This window comes from Schistocerca nitens, chromosome 4 (genome assembly GCF_023898315.1).
Source record: "Schistocerca nitens isolate TAMUIC-IGC-003100 chromosome 4, iqSchNite1.1, whole genome shotgun sequence".
In the NCBI taxonomy this organism is placed as follows: domain Eukaryota; kingdom Metazoa; phylum Arthropoda; class Insecta; order Orthoptera; family Acrididae; genus Schistocerca; species Schistocerca nitens.
The window spans coordinates 808,040,836-808,059,268 of NC_064617.1; the positions used below are offsets into that span (position 1 = coordinate 808,040,836).

The 18,433-nt window shown below is 41.7% G+C and overlaps 1 pseudogene; it reads right to left on the minus strand.

The window, feature by feature from the left end:
- Positions 1-581: 581 nt before the first annotated feature.
- Positions 582-699, minus strand: LOC126253991 (5S ribosomal RNA; annotated as a pseudogene).
- Between the last annotated feature and the right edge of the window lie 17,734 nt (positions 700-18,433).

Here is an 18,433-nt window from a genome sequence, read left to right on the forward strand (position 1 = left end):
GAACTACACTTTATTATAATCAAAAATATTAAAAAACTTCAGTTAATATACAGATAGCCTAGTACATACACAGTTTTGTGAGAAGAATTATTCACCAGTCTCTTTGGAATGTACTTCACACTTGGAACGATTTTCACTAAGACACAAGTGACATCTACGTTTAATTCCATGAGTTCTGTTTGATTTCCCGTCCGAGAATACCCTCCACACTTGAAGCTACAGGATTTGGCAGTATTGCAATATTTGTAGCCCTTACTTCAATGCAAGGTTTCGTGAGCTGTAGTCCAAGTTTTTGAAGAAAAAGTCGTCACTTATTAGGCTATTTCTTACACCAGTCTGGGAAGTTCAACAAAAATAAAAAACTAAACTAAACTCCGTCCGAACTGGCCTCGGAAGATCCAAGGGTACCGACCGGCCGTCGTGTCATGCTCATCCCACAGGCGTCACTGGATGCGGATATGGAGGGGCATGCGGTCAGCACACAGCTCTCCCGGCCGTATGTCAGTTTACGAGACCGGAGCCGCTACATTTCAATCAAGTAGCTCCTCAGTTTGCCTCACAATAGCTGAGTACACCCCGCACGCCAACAGTGATCGGGAGACCGGATGGTCACCCATCCAAGTGCTAGCCCATCCCGACAGTGCTTAACTTCGGTGATCTGACGGGAACCGATGTTATCACTGCGGCAAGACCGTTGGCGTACAACAAAAATAGTGTGTAACTATTTACCCTTGCTATGTCCACAAGAGTATAGAAAACAGACAGCGGCCACCTTTTTCTAGCCCTCTTAGGTGAATATTTTCTCACCATTTGAACTATCGTGTCAATGCCACCTTAAGTCACATTACAAAATAAATTTATAACTGTTTTCTTTAACTGTTCTTCATTGAGGATATAATAAACAATTATGATTGAATATTTCTGGTACTACTAGTATCACTGAAAGCAAATTTATTAGAATATAATTCTTGTCGAGATATCTTTCAGTTCTTGAGGTATGTTTCCTATTACCTTGAAATGTTTCCACGGCAGTAAGCTTTTGATTCTTCCATTGATCTTCGGCCAAATCAATTGAAGTGTAATATCTGTCTGTGGTAACATTTCGCCCTGAATTATGTACATGAACGACCAGGTGTTTCACCACATCTGCTGCGGAATGTGACTGTTGTATACCATTATATCTTTTCCTATAATAAGGCTCCATGATGATAACATATCTGCTTTTATCGTCTATGACCATGCGTGTAAGTATACCGTATTTGTCACGGTTTTCCTTCCTGAAGAATCGACACCTATCACGGAACAATGACAAAATTTCATCAATTACAGTGTCCATCGTAACAGAATATTTTGGCAGTAATTCATTCATTTTACCAAAAACTTCTCACACTGCAGCAAACGTATCACGTTTTCTGCGATCGCTTCGCGAGACTCTGTCACCAAATCTCACTATTTTAGTAAGCTTCTGGAATCTGGTTTGGCTCATGGTAGCAGTACAAGCAAATCTTCCTGAAGTGTAGGACCACAAATCTGTAACAGATGACTTACTATAGTTTTCCTTCCCAATAATAATAAGAAGCACTACATATGCCATGGATTCAAGTCTGTCTGTCTCGGGTGTTGTCGGCCTCAGTGCCTCTTCATTGGTATACTTTATTATGATTAGACAATTTCGAGAGACAAAAACTTTTCAAATGATTCTCTTATTGTACCTACTATACCATTGTCTCTTATGCCTTCTATTTCTCTCACTATGTTTTGCGCTACTCGTCTTCTAATGTGAAGAGGTTTGGAGCTATACATTTTTCCAATGCTTGATATACTTGTCACTCACCTCGTAAACCGCCTCGTCATCAGTTTCAGGTGCCCATATTTCATCTTCAGCTCTTATAGCTATCCTATCACTTTCCACATCCTCACGCACAACACATCCACTTTAGGTTCACTCACTACATAGTCAGTTTCATCAAACTCAATTTGAGAATGTGTAGATTCTTCCAAAGTCCTTTATCTTTTTCTGTCAATAAGTGACTTTTGATACATTTTCAATCACAGTTGTCTCTAACACTGGACTAAGTGCCACTGAACAGGAAACAATAAAGAGACAAAGTGACATGAACCATTGTTTACAATATTGTTGCTGTCAAACCACAGAAACGTCCACGTGTTCTAAGGTCACGTAACACTATTATTTGTGGAGTAAGACCACCGTTGTGGGAAATTGCATCTATACCAAGAGGGGAGATTTTATGACCACCTCCCTTAAAGTTGAATTTTCCCCCTAAGCTTGACGGAAAAATGTAAAACAATCATTGAATCTGGAAGAGGACTTCATTGAAGACAATAAAGGTTTTTATGGAATTTTAAAAAATAAATTACTTGAGTAGCTTTCAATATTTTCAGAAGGTTGGTATAAAGTACCCCTTCGCCCCCCCCCCCCCCCCCTGGTATTGCGAGGTTTAATCCACAATTACGATCTCCAGCAGGGGACTGTCAAGGGAAAGGTAGCGTTATGGAAAAGACTTAATAAGCAACGACATGGTACCTTCGAGTCGGAGCGAGGCATTTGGAAAGTGTGAACTGGGTAGGGAGGCTAGAAAATTTGAAACTATAAATACAAAGGTTAAATGCAGATACGGTGGAGGTCAGTGTAGTAAAACGGAAAGAAAGATATCTGGTCAGACGAATACGGGGTAATGTCTACAGCGGCAGAAAATAGTGTAACGGAAGTAGGATAGGAGTGTAGGGCGAAGAGTGAGCTACTGCGAACAGTTCAGTGAAAGGGTTCTTCTCATCCGAACCGACAGCAAACCGAGACCAACAAAAACAGTTTCGTACACGTCCTTAGATGTACAAGTTCAAGAGGCAGACAGAGCATTTGAGGATTTGGAATGGATAGTTCAGCTTGTAAAAGGAAATGATAATTTAATAATCACGCGGGTGGCAACGCAACAGTACAGGAAGGAACAGTAGAAAGAAGTACAGAGAAATGTGCGCTTGTTTAGCAGGAAGGAGAGAGGGGAAAGACAAACTGTGTTTTGCAATAAACTGCAGCAAGTAATAAATCGTTAAAAAAATAGCTAGATGAGGAGGTATCCCCGGAAACACGGAAAGAATACAGATGGATTCCATCATAGATAGAGATTTCGATACTAGATAGTGAAATCCAAGGCGTAGTCAGGAGTGAATTTAGACTGAGATCTCAATTTAATAATGATGCAGAACAGGCAGAGGTTAACGTGAATCGTCGGGAAGGATCATTGTGGAAAGAAGCGGGGTACTTATCTACGGAGGAATGATATGGGTTCGGAGTTTCCTAAGGCTGTAGACAGTGCGATGATGAATACAACAATAGGCGGTTCACTTACAGAGAAATGGGAATTTCTCAAACGGTAATCATAGAAGTAGGGTAGAAGAACGTATGTACAAAGAAGGTAACTTCGAAGAAACCTTGGGTAACGTTACTTCAACTGATTAACGAAAAAGGGAAGTACAAAAATGTTAAGGGAAAGACAGGAATACAGGATTATAAGTCATTCATGAAACCAAGCAGTAAAGGCTGCTGCAAAAAAGTGAAGAAATTCGAAAAGAAATAGCTGTTGGAAGCACTGATACAGGTTGTAGGAAAATCGAAATAACCTTCACTGAAAGTAAAAGCAAAGGCGGCAACATTGAGACAGCAATAAAACTTCCACTATCAAACGAAGAGAAGAGAGTGGATAGGAGGAAAGTGGAAATTGAAATTGAAGGCCTCTGCGAGGAAAGGTCTTATCTGGCGACAATATACAGGGTGATTCAAATGGTTCAAATGGCTCTGAGCACTATGGGACTTAACATCTATGGTCATCAGTCCCCTAGAACTTAGAACTACTTAAACCTAACTAACCTAAGGACATCACACAACAGCCAGTCATCACGAGGCAGAAAAAATCCCTGACCCCGCCGGGAATCGAACCCGGGCGCGGGAAGCGAGAACGCTACCGCACGACCACGAGCTGCGGACTATACAGGGTGATGCCGTGATGATGTTACAGACTTTCAGGGATGATGGAGAATGGTAAATGTATCAGCTCGAGGTAAGAGAGCCCTGATCTTTAAACGACAGGATAGAAAGTTGTAAGTGAATATTATTCTGATACGTCTGAATGCGGAAGACATGAACCGGTGCTGTCACTGCTAAGATTTAAGGGTAGACAACTATCAGTGGCGGTAGTATGGACCAAACCAAGGAAAAAAAAAGTCGAGTGAATATGGTCTCTGAAATGCATGCCTGAAGAGCTACGAGCACTAGTGCATCTTCGATACTATGAATAACATCTCCTCTACTGCACACTCTTTGGTTTCCACATTTTTTGGGGAAGACAGTATGGATCAAAACAACAGAAAAAGTGCAGTGAATATGGGCTCTAAAATGCATACCTTAAGCGCTATGGGCACTTGATCAGAATGATACATTTCACTATTTCCATCATCCCTGCAAGTTTGTACCATCATCACGGAATTACCCTGTAATAGATGAAGTGGCATTCCATAAGAAGAGACAGGAGATATAGTATTGCAGTCACCGTTTACCAGAGCCCCCAAGACCTGCGATCACAGGAAGTGGAAAGTAGATACTACTGCTTTTCAGTTTCTAAAATCATTAGGGGAAGTGCCAACTAAACAATACTCAAGTTGGTGTGTAGAATCTATGAGACTGGTGATATAACATTAAACTTTAGGAAAGGGTAAGATGTAAGTGTGGCAGTTCTGAGTTAGCGCTTGATAGTGGAAGCAAGACCTAAAAAAAGCTAATACACACTCATAGGATCTGTTGGCATAGAAGAAACGTTCGACAACTTAGAACGATGCAAGATATTAGAAATTTTGAGAAATATAGGAGTAAGGTAGAGGGAAGGAAGCTTTTTATAAAACCAAGAAAGAAAAATATGACTGGAAGACAAAGAATCAAGAGCTCTGATTAAGAATGATGTAAGACAGAAATATGTTCTTTCTCACCTTCTAATTAATCATCGAAGAAGTTTATGACGGAAATGAAAGAGAGGTTAGAGAATGGAGAGATAAGATTCGCTGGTGACAATGCTAAGCTCAGTGCACATGATAAAGAACGACAAGATCTGTCGAATGGAACGAATAATCTGATGAGCACTCATTGTAAGTTTAGAACAAACAGAAGTAAGACGAAAGTAGTGAGTAGTAGCCAAAATAAGATTGGCGATTAATGTTTGTGTAATTATTTATTACGTCAACGACCGCTTAAATATATATACCTAAAATATCCACAGCTTTCCGGGAAACAGCTGTCATCTTATGCGTGACGAAATGTGTCGTACAGGTATATAACACTTGACTATATATCAATTTTCCGCAGCTCGTGGTCTTGCGGTAGCAATCTCGCTTCACGCGCGTGGGTCCCGGGTTCGATTCCCGACAGGGTCAGGGTTGTTTCCTGCCTCGAGATGACTGGGTGTTGTTGTGTCGTCTTCATCATCATTCATCCCCGTTACGGTCGGAGGAAGGCAATGGCAAACCACCTCCGCTATGACCTTTTCTAGTACGGCAGTGCGGGTCTCCCACATCGGTCCCAATGTCCTGGGACCTCATCATCATACATAAATTTTCAAATCATTACCCACATAAGTAAAAACAAAATTGGTGTAAACGAAGTAGGCAGAGTGAAGGAATTCTGCTACATTGGAACCAAATTGACACATGGCGGACGAAGCAAGAGCATAAAGAGCAAACTAGCACAGACAAAGAGCGGATTTCTGGCCATAAAAGATCTACTAGATTCAAAATTAAATCCTAATTTGAGGAATAAATTTTTGAGAATGTAGGTACGTGCACATCGTTGTATCAAGTGGACCATGCACTATGGTAACAAGGGAAAAGAAGAGAGTCGACGCGTTTGACATGCAGTGCTACAGAAGAATGTAGAAAATTAGGTGGACTGATAAGGTAACAATCGAGGAGATTCTCCGCAGTACCGGCGAGAAAGGAATATATGGAAAACACTGACAAGAAGAAGGTACTTGATATAACATCTGCTAGGACAATGAGGGCATAACATCTATGGTCTTAGAGGGTCTCTACTCCATTTACTGCTACAAACATAAATCCTATATCTGGGCATATGTTTCAGTGTCTTCAGTTAAGTTGCGTAACTTAACGAGGAAAATTTGTACCGTTCAACAGTGCCTGAGTGTCAAAAAGAGAAGTAGAATAAGCAATAATTTCTGCTCTCTCTAGGAATCTGTGAAAGAAATTTATTACCTTTAAATAACAGTTGCTGAATGTCTACCTTTTTTGTCACCAGTGACCCCTACAGAGACAGCATGTACACGAAATGCATCTCTCCACGAAATGTAGGTAATCGCCACGTTACGGAGAACTTTTATCTGCCATCACGGCTGTCTGAGCGCGGAAAGTTGGGATAAGCTTCAACGCTGGCGGCCTCCTGATGGGAGGCTTAAGCCCTGCTCGCAGATCTGGAAAGTCGCTGGCCCGTAGTCTAGGGAGAAGCTTAGAGGCGCAGGTGGCGTCCACTGCCTTCCGAATCCCTGCCACGGAAGAGGAATTTAGTGCGGAAAACTTGGCAGAAAACTCTTCCCACTTTGACTTGTAGCTTCCTCCACTCGGGTCTTTCATTAGCTCTTCGCTAACGGTAGAAGAACAAAAACTGAAACTTTAGAAGTTAAACAATTATGTTTTCTGTCAGCTTACACTTTCCGAGCGAGTCAGATACACTTGATACTTTTTGAGGAAATTTAACTAATTTATATGTGAGGTAACTGATTCCTTAGCATTATGCCATAAAATGTTAGTTTGTGCTTTGGGAATAGCCACAATTCTATCTCCTGGTATAGTCACAATTTTCTCCTGTGTGTTCAATTTAGTTCTGCAATAAAAAAAAAAAAATAGATGCAGATTTCCTTTCGCACTGACGGGGTTACCACTCCTTCTGATTAACAACAAAATGGCATGATTAGTGCCTAGAATTACAGGATAGCAGGGAACTTGAAGCATTATGCTCATAAGAGTCGTACATAAAGTTTAATAAAGAAGATATAAGATTCATTGGTTGTTGGATGCTTGTTTCTCGTACAGTATTATATAAATAATACTGAATCATAAATAGTATGAAAAAGGAAATGTCCAAGTTTCTTACACATCATTAGTGATGTTCTATACGCTCTCCTCGTGTTATACGACAAACGTCTGCGAGGTAGTTGAGTTCTATCAATGCAAGTTCCGGCAAGTCCCTGTCGATGATCACCAGCGCAGCAGTGATGCAGTCCTCGAGTTCACTCAGTATTGTCTTTAAAGGTGGTACGCAAAATTGTCTCTCACGTATTCCCAAATATAAATGGTTCAAATGGCTCTGAGCACTATGGGACTTAGCATCTGAGCTCATCAGTCCCCCAGAACTTAGAACTACTTAAACCTAACCAACCTAAGGACATCACATACATCCATGCCCGAGGCAGGATTCGAACCTGCGACCGTAGCGGTCGCGCGGTTCCAGACTGAAGCGCCTAGAACTTCTCGGACACACCGGCCGGCTATCCCCAAATAAATAAACCCCAAACTGTAATTCAGGAGACTTTTGGGTCTCCCTGTGAGTGCCAAACCATTCCGAGAGCAGAGCCCAGTCAGATGGTTCGAATGGCTCTAAGCACAATGGGACATAACATCTGAGCTCATCAGTCCCTAAACTTAGAACTACTTAAATTTAACTAACCTAAGAACCTCACACACATCCACGCCCGAGTCAGGAGTCGAACCTGCGACTGCAGCAGCAGTGCAGTTCCGGACTGAAGCTCCTGGAACCCTTTGGCCACATCGGCCGGCGCAGACACAAATCCTACGGTTTGGAAGTCCCTCGTTCAGAGTGCAACGCACTACTCTATGCCAATGAGGCGGATCTACATCTTGCTGAAATACGAAGTTTGGGATATCAGCTGTCAGTTTAGGAAACAAACACTCTTGCCACTCGTGTAGATTAATTGCACGCGTCACTGTCTCTCATTGAATATGTACGATCCATACACAATACCACGTGAAACAGCACAGAAAGCATATTCACCTTTACACAATCTCAATCTCTTTCAATCTGCACTGTTGCTTTGAAACTTGTCGTGTCTCATATACGCACGTTGTGACGATTCACTCCACCGTTTGTGAGTAACGTCGCCTTATCACTGAACACGGGTCTGTGGATAAATTCATCTTCCATTACTTGCTGGAAACGTTTAAAATATTCGCTTCTAATGGTGCTATCGCTTGACAGTAAACTTTACAACACTTGCATGCTACATAGTTTCTGTTGCAATCACTCGTCAAAAATCTTCCATGTAGTTTGGTGTGGAATATCGAGTTCTCGACTAGTACTACGTGTAAATTACTTTGGGCTAAGACGGAGCACATCTCGGACACACTCCACTGCTTCATCTTCAACACCTGGTCGTCCGGAGCTTTTTCCTTCACAGAGGCGATCTGTGTCCTTGAATTGATGATACCCCCGCAGAATGCTTTAGTCAGTTGGTGGCTGTTTGATGAACTGTCTTCGGAACAAATGCTGTACGTTAGTAACTGCCTCAATCTTCTCACGCTGCAACACACAAAACGTTTTCTGTTGATTATTCGCCATTTCGCGAACTATTATAACCCTGGCGCTTGGTGAAACTTGCGGTGACATAAAAAATTTGAACACATACTCTTTTCATGTGTTGTTAGTACAAACGCATGGGCATTACATATTTCAGACTATAGACATCAAGGCCCGATGAATTGTCTGTAATCAATCTGTAGTATGTTAATAAACCACAACGTTTGAAACAGTGAAATAGATAGTGTTGAGTGCCTACCCCGTAGCACATGAATACAAGAATTAATACGGCAGTTATGCTCGAATAAAGTATAATGGATATCACAAGTGAATAAAAGCCGTAGACAATGAGGCGCGGGAGAGAGACTCATCGTCCAGTAGTGATATAATGGACTTTGGGTGTATCATAATTTTACTTCCGTTGGCAGTATCTTTCCTAGGCGAGGCTGTTAGTTACGGTATGCTTCCTAACGCATACCATTCTATGATTAAAAGTTGGTATTAATATGAGAATAATCTGGCCCGATACACGAATTACTGAATTTCGTGGTACATATTGTAATGGTTCAACATCCGTTTGGACTGTATTTAATGGCACAACATTTAATAGCACACCGGATAATGCAAGTAGCCTCAACGAATCGGGAAAGGTAAAGTTTCGAAGTCAACTCTACGTTTACTTTTACAGTTCATTCCTATTTCCATTCAATACTTTGCAAATAGTTTCCACACCATACGCGTATGTACGCCTCGGGAGAAAAGGGTTTTGGACGGCACTAGCAATGGTTTCGATTGCTATAAGCCATTTGCGAGACAACGGGGTTTTTGTTTCGTTTCTAGTCAACATTTATTTTCTTAATTCCGAAGATTTGGTGGGACTAGTTTGGAGCACATTCAACGTAATCATTACTCAAACAGACATATAAAAAATCGGACTAGAATAATTGGTCTGGTAACTGGTTTACCTAGGTATACATGATAGGCAAGGAATCGAGATCACGATTGACTCGTGTCTGATGCTAAGGTTTATGTCTGGCTACAGCTCATGCACTTAATAAAAACGGTGGGCAACCCCATTGGCAACATATGGCGGACAATGTTAGCAAAGGGGGAATGCAGTGAGTCTCAGACAAGGGGATCAAAAATGGTTCAATTGGCTCTGAGCACTATGGGACTCAACTGCTGTGGTCATAAGTCCCCTAGAACTTAGAACTACTTAAACCTTACTAACCTAAGGACAGCACACTACACCCAGCCATCACGAGGCAGAGAAAATCCCTGACCGCGCCGGGAATCGAACCCGGGAACCCGGGCGTGGGAAGCGAGAACGCTACCGCACGACCACGAGATGCGGGCACAAGGGGATCATCAGGTTACAGTCTTCCCACGGATATTACGAAAATAATAAAAATTAGGGGACCTGGCCTCACCTCGTTAAGACTGATAACTATCTAAAAGAGAATATAGATGATTGTATAACTATATAACAAACTATGATACTCCAAGACGCTGCTCTAGGCGGGTGTAAAAATGAATGTGCGCAATGGAAAATTTGGCCCTGTCTGAGCATCCCCTGAAGCAGATCTTAGGATCTCTTAATGGTGATATTATTTCCTTCTTCTTACTCTTTAACGTATAAATTATAGCATTAAACGTAAATGAATGATTAAGGGAACTAGTAACCACAAAATGATAAATACTGTTTCTGCTTATACATTTATTACAGATTGAAACCCATTTATATAACACAAACGTTTCTATATCAGTGTCCAATGGACGTAAAGAGATACATATCAATTTCCTAACACCTGCACAAATCTGAACTTTTTATGGATACGCGATCTAATATAAATAACGCGAGGTGACTGACTTCATCTAGATACGAAATACTAGAAGACATTACTTTCAAAGATGATCTACAGTGCTGTGCACCCTCAGTGGAAATCAAGTTATGTTATCACAGCTATTTTGCTTCGTAGCCCTAATAAGGCGAAGCGATTAGCAGTATCACCGTATGTACTGCGTCCACTGCATCTGAGTGATGGTTCTCGTACACGTCTGCGATGGCGGAAGCGCTCCAGCCACAAAATATATAAAAAACTCATTCAAACACGTGAACGGCAGAAGGCAGTCCTCTGACTAGTATACTCTAATATTGTCTTCTCCTCCCTGTGTTCTACACACGAGAAACACGAACTGCCAGCCATGAGGACGGAATTCAGATAACGTCTCAAATTGAGTATAGAGAGAAGAAGTGCTCTCAATCACTGAACGCTGCGTACTTAACAACGACTCCCTACCCTCAGTACAGTTCCTAATCGTTCACTATCTATAAAATCTCCTGAGAGCAAAGACGGCAAGTCCATCTGTACCAACAAGAGGTGATACTGAGCGACCGTCAAACACGGAAGACCTCTTTCTCTCCTACGCTCAGGTCCCCTCCATCGTAATTGCAGAAGGCGAATCATATTTTCGAAACCGCGGAATATTCTCCCTCTCTACAGGTTCTTCCGAACGCCGACAGACGACATTTTAGTCTTCGGTCGTCCAATGCGGAAAGTATGTGAGGAAATATCTATTCCCGTTAATTTTCGCTACCACACCGGCCGGCCGCCGCTCTATTGTGCTTCAGCGCTCAGGTGCCCCGACCGTCCGTCTAGGGCTATTTCCTGTGTTATGAAGCCAGTATCCCACACCGGCCATTTCCTGTCACTCAACCTGTGTTAAGCTGGACCAACACACCTGTGCATGTTTTTCCACCCAGGCCCTGAGTTACGCCTGCCGTTTCGTTTCTACTGGAGTTCCAACCTCAGTTACTGTAAGTAATCATTCATTACGCCGTTTTGATAATAAAGACAATCCATCACCTTTCATGCTATAAGCGTCAACATCAATTTACAAGATGTACGTGACAATGTCAATCTTCTTTAAATTTTCATATATACGATATAGAACCTACCAAATGTTACCAAATTCCGATAGTAAATCACGGCAATGTATGTAGATGAGTCCTTGTCAGGTGTGAAATTGTAGCCACCTTACTGCTGAATGCACCAAACGAGGTTGGAGTGGTTCATTTGGGGGAGGGGACCAAACAGTGAGCTCATCAGTCCCATAGGACTAGTGAAGGATGGGGAAGGAAGTTGGTTTCGTGGAGGCACACGTGAGATCTAATGTTAGGTACGTTAATGGGCCCTTTAGGGAGACAGCATTCAAGATAGAAGGAAAGTCAATGTGCACTCAATATGTCCGCCGAGAGGCCTCATCCGATATATCGGTCAACGAGGCTACAGCAATGTTTCTACTAGATAGAGCAGACAGGCCGTTGTTAGCATGTCACTTAGAAAATGTATAGACAACATTTAGTTGCAATATGATGAACGTAGAGGAATTGTGGGGAAAGTTGAAACATATGATCGTGCTCTGGAATGGGCGTAGAAGTGGATCTATGGACGGAAAAGATTAATTGTGGCTTAACAATGCAATGCGAAAAATGCTGCTAAGCTAAGGCTGTTCAGTCGCACTTCAACAGAGAACATGTAAATGACGACAGGCAAACTTTATTCGACATTCGTGCGTCTGTAAAAAGATCTACGCTCGAAGTATACAACATTACCACCGTCACACCGGAGCGAAAGATCTTACCAAGAACGCGACAAAATTCCAGTCCTACGTGTATTCGCTTAGGGGTAAGACCCAGACACTCAAATAACCAGTTTGGTGTTGCCATAGAACATAGCAAAAGGAAAGCTCGAGTTCTAAATTTGGAGTTTAAGAAATCCTTCATGCGGGAGAATCGCAAAAACGTACCGTCGTGTGACCATTGCACAGAGTTCCCTATGGATGACACAGTAACAGTTATCCCTGGCGTAGAGAGACCACCAAGAGTTTTGAAAACAACTAAGTTGCCATCACTGTTTCTTCGATGTAGAGGTTTAATAGTAAGGGCGAAAGAGTGCACTCCTGGCTTACACCGAATTTAATGCCCACCCCTGGTAGCTGAGTGGTTAGTTTGAACCAATGAACGTTTCTGAACAATTGAACGGAACACATCATTTCGAGAAGACGTGACACAACATATTACCAGCGGGGCGCAGAAGGCCTCTGATCAATTACACACACAAAAAATAAATAAAAAAATAAAATTAAAAAAGTGGTCAGCGCGACGGAATATGAACCCTAACGGCCCGGGTTCGATTCCCGGCTGGGTCGGAGATTTTCTCCGCTCCGGGACTGGGTGTTGTGTTGTCCTAATCATCATCATTTCATCCCCATCGACACACAAGTCGCCGAAGTGGCGTCAACTCGAAAGACTTGCACCAGGCGAACGGTCTACCCGACGGGAGGCCCTAGCCACACGCATTTCCATTTTACAGAATTTAATACGATTACTTCGTTCTTGGTCTTCCACACTGTTTCCTCTTGTTTCTTATATATATTGCACCGCCTTTCCCTATAGCTTACACTTACTTTTCTAGGAATTTCCCAGATCCTGCACCACTTTACATTGTCGAACGATTTTCGCAGATGGACAAATCCTATGAACGTGCCTTGATTTTCCTTGAGCCTTGCTTCCATTATTAATCTTAACGTTAGAACTGCCTCTTTGGTGCCTTTACTTTTCTCTGGAGCAAACTGTCATCATCTGACCTATCCACAATTATCTTTCCCATTCTTCAGCATGCTATTCTTGTGAGCAACTTAGATACTTGAGCTGCTAAGCTGACAGTGTGATAATTCTTGCACTTGTCGGCCCTTGCAGTCTTCAGAATTGTGTGGATGTTTTTTTTTCCGAATGTCGGATGGTATATCGCCAGTCTCATACATTCCACACACCAACGTGAATACTCGTTTTGTTTCCACTCCCCCCAAAGGTTTTGTAATTTGCAGTGGAATGTTATCTATCAAAACTGGATCTCCTATATCTTTCCTGAAGGCTCCTGTGTCTTCTTCTATCACATTATCAGACAAGTCTTCCCCTCCATTGAGGTCTTCAGTGTACTCTTCACACCTGTCCGCTCTCGTCTCTGAGTTTAACAAATGAATTCGTATTGCCTATTAATGTTAATGCCGCTTTTTATTTCAACATAAATTATTCCTTTTCTATATGCTACGCCGGTCCTCCCAGCAATAACTGTTTTTCGATTTCCTTGCATTTGTGATGCAGCCGTTTAACCTTAGCTTCCCTGTTTCTGTTATACAAGGTTTTCACGAAGTTATGTTCTTTGTACCTATGTTTTTGTTTCGGAGTTCTCTGATTGTCTTGAGATTATTCCTCTTCCATCGTTCTGCTGACTGATCCTTTTATTATCGCAGTATTTATAGCGTCAGAGAACATCAAACGTATCCATTCACCCCCTCTCAATTCCATATCACACTTGCAGGTCTCTGACAGCCTGATCTCCATCACTACTAAATTTTGATCTGAGTCTATAACTGTTCCTGGGTATTCCTTTTAATACAGTATCTGATTTCGTAACCTCTGCCTGACCATGATATAATACAACTGAAATTTCTCCCTTCTCTCGGCCTTTTCGACGTATAAATCTTCCTCTTGTCATTCTTGGTCAGATCTTCGCTGTTACTAACTGCAATTTATGGTAGAACTGAGTCTTTCTCCTCTCTCATTGTTGCTGCTAAACCCATATTCGCCACTAGCCCTTTCTTTTACTTCTTCCCTCTCTACTATATTTATTTCCCTACGACTATTAGATTATCGTCTCCCATTCAGATACTTATATACATGTTCAATATCCTGGTATACTTTCTCTATCTCTTCATCTTCTGCTTGCGATGTCGGCATGTATATCTGAACTATTGTTGTCGGTGTTCCTTTGGTGTTAATTCTGCTGAGAACAACCCTATCCCAGAACTGTTCACAGTAATACACTCTCTACCCTACCTTCCTATTCAAAACGAATCCTACTCCCGTTACTCTAACTTCTGCTGCCGTTGTATTACCCTTTCTTATATAAACAGGATTCTTTGTCTTTTCTCTATTTGATTTCACAGACCCTACTGTATCTAGAATGAGCCTTAGCATTTCCCTTTTTAGATTTTCTAGTTTCCGTATCACATTCAGATTTCTGACATTCCACGTCCCTACTCGTAGAACGTTATCCTTGTTTTGGTTAGTCAGTCTTTTTCTCTAGGTGAGCTCTTAAAATGTTTTGCACTACAAATGGAACTTCAACAAATTAGTCGAAAGAACAACGTTATTCAGTTTGGTGCTCAATTATACTTTTTTTTTTCTTTCAAATCTCAGCCTTACAAGTATTTACATATCATAATTTTTAGTAAATAACGTCAGAAAAAAGGAACAATGGGCCAAATCACTTACGCTGACGCTCATCTTTAGTGTGCATATGGGAAAGAAATGGCCGGCCGCTGTGGCCTAGCGGTTCTAGGCGCTGAGTCCGGAACCGCGCTGCTGTCGGGCAAGGATGTGTGTGATGCCCTTAGGTTAGTTAGGTTTAAGTAGTTCTAAGTCTAGAGGACTGATGACCTCAGATGTTAAGTCCCATGGTGCATGGAGCCATTTGAACCATTTGGGAAAGAAATCTTTGCGTTGGGATTATTCTTTCATTTATTCAACAAGATATTTATAACAGTTTATTAATTTCATTAACAGTAAATTAATCAAGATTATTCTGTACCTGACATCAAGCGTCAGCCAAATGTGTGTCACAAGTCTATATTGCGTGCTTGTCTTACTTGTTACTAGTAAACAGTTTTAATATAAATCTCAATAACTGTGTTAATAATGACTTTATATACACAACAATATTTTGTGAGCTTCTCTCGCTAATGCAAGTTCAACGCTATATTTGGATTTTTATAGCACATCTTGGAGTAGTGTTAGCGTTTCAGTGACTATTCTAAGTTTTAACGTGATCGGTTTGCGACCATCCTGCTTCACTTCCTTAAGCTCGCAATGACACCGCCTTCCTATCACGTCAAGGTTTCCCAGATCGTTGGGCCCCAATTGCCAGCCCGATAGCTTCCCAACACCCGTACGCAGCACACTGCAGTTACCAGGATACACTGCCCAGCCCTCCCTCGCTTTCCTGAACCGCATCACACAGCCACAAGTCGCCCAACTAAACATCTTGTTCTTGACGGATTGAAGAAAAGGCTGCTCTCTTCTGCTAAACAGATAAAATATTGTAGCCAGTGGTAACTAGTTCCTTTCTATTTTACACTGATGTGACAAAGTCATGGGATAGAGATATGTATTGCGGTAGTAACGCGTACACAAGACAGACCGCACGAAGCCATGGACGCGAGTTGTCAACAAGGCACTGTGCATGCTGGCGGTAGCTCCACAACGTGTGGGCTGCGTCGACTGGTCCGAGTGACCCGATCATTGACTGAAAATGGATATGTTCGGCTGCTTGGAGACCATTTGCAGCCATTCATGGACCTCTTGTTCCCAAACAACCACGGAATTTCTATGGATGATATTGTGCCATGTCACCGGGACTCGCGATTAGTTTGAAGAACATTGTCGACAATTTGAGGAAGAGATTTGGCCCCCTAGATCGTCCCACAAGAATCAGGTCAAACATTTAAGGGACATAGTCGAGAGGTCAGTTCGTCCAAAAGTCTTGCAGCGGCAACACTTTCTCAATTATGTACGGCTATAGACGCAGCATGGCTCAATAGTTCTACAGTGGGCTTCCAACGACTGGTTGAATCAACGACTACGCCATACAAAATGAGGTCCAACAAGAGATTACAAGGTATTACATGACTTTTGTCACCTCAGTGTAAAGCAGAAATGGCAGACGTCCGTAGGCCGCACTTTATTGGTGTTGACTATTCATTCAAATTACGTAATCGATTTTGGAATAAAAATTCCATCAACCTAACGCTTCTATGTCGGTTCAGTGAAGCACGTACGTCTATACATGGGTCGCTGATAATCACTGGTACTTACGCACAAAACAAACTGGAGCAAGACTATAATCTTTCATATAGTTAAATACGGTAATTTTCATATATAGCTTCAGGGTTTCAAAAGAGGACTTCATTAAAACTAAAAGACATATAAAAATTGACACTTATTAGTGGAAGGAGCATTTGTCTTATTCGTAATATGGACTATTTCGAATTTACACTACAGAGCCACCTTATCATACATACAGACAAATAATCCGCTCCTTGTTATCGCATCGAAATACTTCGCATCTGCAGATAGTCAACCCAATAAACAGATTTCCAAAGTCGGTTGTTGTTGTTGTGTACTTGCCCTTCTTCTCGTATGGACGTTATATGTAAAATGTTCTCACATCTAGCATCTGTGACGTGAGCTGAAAACTTGGAGAGATATTCTATCCACTGTTTGTCTATTTTCTGTCTGTTTTGTGTAGTCGCCTTGTGAAACCTCAGCGGTTCTTAAAAATAGCCCTGTACATTACGGCTGCGTTTTCAGATGTGTCTTTTTCGACAAAGATAGAGAGACAGAAATAATTTGTTTTCTCTGAGCCAGGAACAAAGTAGTTAAGTTTCTTTCTTCATTAGGAACAAATTTCAACTTAAATCATTTAGGTAGATTTTTGTTAACAGCCGGCCGGCGTAGCCGAGCGGTTCTAGGCGCTACAGTGTGGAACCGCGCGACCGCTACGGTCGCAGGTTCGAATCCTGCATCGGGCATGGATGTGTGTGCTGTCCTTAGGTTAGTTAGGTTTACGTAGTTCTAAGTTCTAGGGGACTGATGACCTCAGATGTTAAGTCCCATTGTGCTCAGAGCCATTTTAACCACTTTTGTTAACACCTTTCGTTCTAGACCGTTGGAAGTATCATTCAAAAATGGCTCTGAGCACTATGCGACTTAACTACTGAGGTCATCAGTCGCCTAGAACTTAGAATTAATTAAACCAAACTAACCTAAGGACATCACACACATCCAAGCCCGAGGTAAGATTCGAACCTTCGACCGTAGCGGTCGCTCGTTTCCAGACTGTAGCGCCTAGAACCGGAAGTATCGTTATAATGAAACTCATCATGAGCTTGATATTCTGTTTTACAATATCCCTACAGATATCCTGAATAATGCCATCAAAAACATGTGCTATATGATGAATAGGAAGATATGGACCATGATCTGTTAGCCACATGGCAGACAGTGGGCTATGGTTCTTTCCAATTTTTCATTTAATTGTTGTAGAATACGAAGTTTATGTAATAAATAGCGCAAGAATTTAGTTCTTTAAATATTGAATGTTGTTTTTAAAGAGACAGTGTGTGGTACTAGTCGTATGTTATCATAAAGCGATAGTTAAATAGAAACGAGTCAGATGAAAAACGTAATCTGTTTATAATCTCCAAAGTAATTGCCATAACAGTTAATACATTTATCGTAACGTCAGGCAAGACGGCGAGTGCCTTCATGTAAAAATGTTCGTGGTTGCCTGAGGTACCATGATTGTACACAGGCGTGACCATCATCGTCCGAAGCAAGTTGATGTTCACGAACGTGTTTCTTCATTGCTCCAAGAAATTTGGAAATCGCAACGAGAGAGATCGGGACTGTGCGGAATATGTGTAGCGCCTGTGTACATATTAGTTGTAGATGATTCAGGGAATAGTTATTGCTAACTCTGCACACTCTACATGGCTAACTGGCGCCGCTTGGAAAGCTGATTTGATGTATAATGAAATAAAAGTTTATGGCAGTAATCCCCCACACTAGCGCGACGTGACGGCTAGAGCTTATACGACTGTAAACATTTTTTAGACCACCTGTTACGCCTAGGATTTAATACTGACACAGAACGTTATTCTGCAAGTTCTAAGCTTTTTGTTGAGTGTATTTTTAAATAT